The 5,000-nt window shown below is 30.4% G+C and overlaps 1 long non-coding RNA gene across 1 annotated transcript in view; it reads left to right on the forward strand.

Moving 5' to 3' along the window:
• LOC131961702 (uncharacterized) overlaps positions 1 to 5,000 on the forward strand; it is a 12,693-nt gene that overhangs the window by 2,032 nt on the left and 5,661 nt on the right. The window contains exons 2-3 of the long non-coding RNA XR_009389880.1: positions 3,242 to 3,352; positions 4,371 to 4,469. This is a non-coding gene — a long non-coding RNA (uncharacterized LOC131961702). The remainder of the gene's footprint in view (positions 1 to 3,241; positions 3,353 to 4,370; positions 4,470 to 5,000) is intronic.

Raw genomic sequence — 5,000 nt, forward strand, 5'->3', positions numbered from 1 at the left:
AATGTGACGCCTGTCAGTGGCGTCAGATCCTCTCCTTGCATGTCACAGTGTTTTTTTATCCAGTTTTAAGTCACTTTTCTATCATCCACAATTTAGATTTTGACGTTATTTAACTCTAATTTTGAACCAGATGAAGGATTTGTGTGTGGATCTTGAAATTATCAGAGAAACAAGCTGAGCAAATGTTGCAGGACGTCCTGAGTGTGTGCACCAAGCTGCATCAGAAAAACACTGATTTTAACACAAATCAGCTGTTTTTCCAGTGTTTTACTGGTTTTTATCAGCTGCTCAGGTTGTTTTGGAGAGGAGACGACTTCTGAGGATAATTCTGCTGCTGAAACTTGGGGAAAAAAAAAAAAAAGACCAATAAATACAACAATAAAGTGCTTCCTCTTGGAGATAAATTAAAGTAAAATGCAGTGTTGCTCAGACCACAAAACAGAAATTTGGTGCTATAATAATAAAATGAATATAATTTTTAATCTCATGAATCAGCTACTTTTTCTCCTATATTTGCCACTTTTTTCTTGTAAATGTGAAATTTATTTTCTCGTACATTTGACATTTTAAATTTCATAAATCTCCTAGATTTTCCCACTTTTAATCTTAATAAATTTGCGACTTTTTCTCTCCTAGATTTGTCACTTTAAATTCATAAATCTGCAACTAGATTTGCCTCTGTTAATCTCATAAATCTAATACTTTTGTCTCCTAGAATTGTAACTTTTATCTCCTAGATTTGCCACTTTAATCTCAGAAATCTGCTACCTTTTTCTCATATTTGCCACTTTATTCTTATAAATCAGCTACTTTTCTTCTCCTAGATTTTCCACTTTTTGTCATAAATCTGTGACTTTTTTCTCCTTGATTTGCCACTTTTAATCTTTTAAATCTGTTACTTTTTGTCCTAGATTTGCCACTTTAAATCTGATAAAACTGTGCTTTTTTTCTCCTAGATTTGCCACTTTTAATCTTATAAATCTGTTACTTTTTGTCCTAGATTTGCCACTTTAAATCTGATAAAACTGTGCTTTTTTTCTCCTAGATTTGCCACTTTTAATCTTATAAATCTGTTACTTTTTGTCCTAGATTTGCCACTTTAAATCTGATAAAACTGTGCTTTTTTTCTCCTAGATTTGCCACTTTTAATCTTATAAATCTGTTACTTTTTGTCCTAGATTTGCCACTTTAAATCTGATAAAACGGTGCTTTTTTTCTCCTAGATTTGCCACTTTTAATCTCACAAATCTGCCACTTTTGTCTCCTAGATTTGCTATTTTTTTCTCCTAGATTTTCCACTATTAATCTTGTAAATCTGCTACTTTTTTCTAAAAAATATTACCCCCCGGGTCCATATTTATAATAACACAAATTAAATCAAAGCACATATAAACACATAAAGTTTACAGTAATGCCGTCCTAAAAACAAGTCCTGATGAGTTTTTCTTCTGCAGTTAAACATGTTAAAGTGTCTGATCCTGATGAGAAGATGTTATAAAAACTATAATCTATATTCTGAGCAGGTCTGAGCTGTAAAAGTCAGTAATAAAAGCTTCAAATCAATCCAGCGACGTAGAAGCAGCCAAAGCTCGTTATTAACATTAAAAATCTGGCATCTGAACTCTTGGAGGCATTACGATATTAATGCTGATGCAGTGAAAATGTGCAGAAGCTTCATGCAGCATTTAAAGGGACAAACTGCTGTTAAAGTTTTTTATTTATATACACATGCATATTTTATTTTGTGCGGGCAGTACATTTGCCATTTTATCTTATTTATTTTTATCCTATTTTTAATTTATTTTATCTTATTGCATTTTACTGTTCTATTGTTTACTACATCTCTTTGTATTTTGTTATCTATTTATTGTTTGTGCAGCACTTTGCAAACCTTGTGTTTGCTAAAATTGTGCTATATAAATAAAGTGGATTGGATTGGATTAAAGTGTAACTTCCCTTATTGTTTTACGTGTTAATCTTCAGCAGGTTAATGTGTTTGTTCATGACGACATCCTGCAGAAAGGAAACAAAAGTGCTCCGACTTTATTTTTAGAAAGTAAAAGTCTGAAGGTTGAATTGGAGGCGAAAGAGAGAAGCAGAGAATAATGTTGTTTGATTAGGAAAGAATGTCTGCATGCAACTTCTCTGAGCTGTTGGAAATAGTTTCCACTTATCTGGAATAACATATCTGATCTGTTCGGAGGCAAAAACAAACGGGTAAGGAGCTTTTCTCTCGTTGAATAAAGGCTGAATTAGGAAGGAAAAAAGCGCATTTGGTCATAAGTAATACATGAAATCACTGCAAGTATGGATTCTTTACTACATTGTAAAAAAAACATATTTTCTAGAAATGCACAGGTTTTTTTTTTTTAATTTTACAGGTTTTTTCTCTACTTTAAGTGCAAATAGCAATGTAAAAAAAAAGTAAATTACTTTTATTACAGATATTAACAATAAAATAAAAGCTGAACTCTGTAAATAAGTAATATAATGGGACATTATAAATTAAAAAAAAAAAGTATCATTTAATTGTTTATGGTCTCAAATGTTAAATTACAGTGAATTGTACGCAAAAAAAAAAAAAATGCATCATATTGCTGTATGTAAAGTTACGGTTTCTTAGAGTAAAAAATGTTTTTGTTGTTCTACATATATGTGTGTGTGTGTGTGTGTGTGTGTGTGTGTGTGTTATTATTAATTATTATTGTTCTATTTATTTTTTATATAATTGTAACATTTCAGTATTGACTGACCAGTACAACATTTAGATAATAATCATTAAAAACTCAAATTATTCATTTTGAGCAATATATTTAATAATAAAAAATACATCATTAAATGTGAATAATTATGAATTCAAGCTTATTTAACCAATTTACTTTTAAATAAAAAACAACTGACCCAAAATGCTCATTTTAATCTATCAAATTTTCATTAATTTTTTTTAATTTAAGTTCTGTGTTGCAGTTATACAGATATTTGCTTAATTTTAATTAATATTTGGGATTTTTAAAGAAATTATTTGATGGTGTTTGGTAACTTTGATACCAGACTTTTATTTATTTATTTATTTTATTTTTTCTTTTTTTTTTACAGTCTTTCTTTTCTTTTTTCTTTCTTTTTCTTTTACAGCTTACAGAGCTGAGGGTGGAGAATTTTTAAATTGTACTTATTAATTGTTTATCACTGACGTTTGTTTGTTTGTTTGTTTGTTTGTTTGTTTGTTGTGTTTGTGGCTCAGGGGGCTTGTTGGTGTCAGACTCAGCATGTGTGATGTCGAGGCTGCAGCCTGCAGCTGCTGCAGGAGCTCCCAGATCTCCCAGAGGGCCGAGCGGCGGCGGCCAGCTGCAGAGTGAGACGCGCTCACACAGATCTGAGATCAGATCAGATAAAAGTCACAACACGTGCAGCAGTTTCACAACAAAAGGAGGAAAGAATGCAACATCACATAAAATAGCTCATCAAATCTACATCCACTTATAATCAGAATTAATCAACAGGTTTATCTTTGCACAACACTGTAAAATATATCTAAATTTGTAAAATATATCTGTAAATTCAAAGTTTTACTGTAAGAAAATCAAGTAAGATAATTGCCTTAATTTGACGTTCAGCAATATTATTATTTTTTTTTACATAGAATTCACTGTAATTTAACATTCAAGACCATTAAACAATTAAATAATAATGTTAAAAAATATATAATATACAGATTTCAACTTCCATTTAAATGTTTATATTTGTAATAAAAAATAATCTGTAAAATATATTTATATTTTACAGAAATTTACAGTATAATTTCTCAGGGTTTTGATTCTACATTCAATGCAAATTCCATAAAAAGAAACTACTTTTATTACAAATATTTTAATATAATAATATTTATACAATAATAATTAAAATATACAGTAAATATATGTATTTTAAAAAAATCCATAGAATAACAACATGACTATTAATGACTTCTCTCTGTTTTTTTAAACTTTTTTCTCATTTTTTAATCTTTTTTACTGTAAGTATTACTGTAAGAGAGAAAAATCTTTACAGTAAGTGTTTCACAACCTTTGCTGCCTTTTAAAGAAAATGTATACTGTTTTATTATGATTTGTTTTTAAAAGTTTTAAACAGAAAAGTGATAAGTATTGTCTTAATTTTACATCCAGTAATATGATGTGTATTTATTTTCAGATTTCCGCTTTTATTTTTGGTTAAATTTGCACTTAAGGTCGAAAAGAAAACAAGAAAACTCTGTAAAATGATACAGAACAATTCTGGAAAATCACTTGTTTTTTTCACAGTCTTTCTTGAAGTAGCAACTTATTCAACTTGATTCCTGAAACTGTTTCTGATTAAATGTTTGACTGTCTCAGTGAGGATCAGATGAGCCGACTGGAGTTTACAGCCATTTACCTGCTGATGGACAAACAGCTGATGGACTTCAACTTCCACCTGGAACCTTCAAACACAAAGTGAGATCACTCAGATACATTTTAACATTTATTATTATCACTCAGATACATGTTAACAGTAATTATCACTCATATACATGTTAACAGTTATTATTATCACTCATATACATGTTAACAGTTATTATTATCACTCATATACATGTTAACAGTTATTTAAAATATTTAAAATATGCCAGCCCTAGGATTGCTCCTCTTCTGTCAGTATGCCTTACTGGGTGTTTTTCCCATGGAATATTGCCTGCGTCCATGCTGTCTATCCTTTTAGTACCTGTTATTAAAGATAAAGCAGGAAAAATTAGCAGCAAGGATAACTATAGACCCATAGCACTGGCGAGTACGATGTCTAAGCTACTAGAGAGGATCCTCTTAAACAGACTGGAAACGTATATACAGTCTGCTGATAACCAGTTTGGCTTTAAGCAAAAGCATGGCACAGATATGTGTATATTTGCTTTAAAGGAAATGGTGTCAAGCTATAGAAGTAGAGGGTCCACTGTGTTTTTGTGTTTTATTGATGCCTCTAAAGCCTTC

This window comes from Centropristis striata, chromosome 23 (genome assembly GCF_030273125.1).
Source record: "Centropristis striata isolate RG_2023a ecotype Rhode Island chromosome 23, C.striata_1.0, whole genome shotgun sequence".
NCBI classification, from domain to species: Eukaryota; Metazoa; Chordata; class Actinopteri; order Perciformes; family Serranidae; genus Centropristis; species Centropristis striata.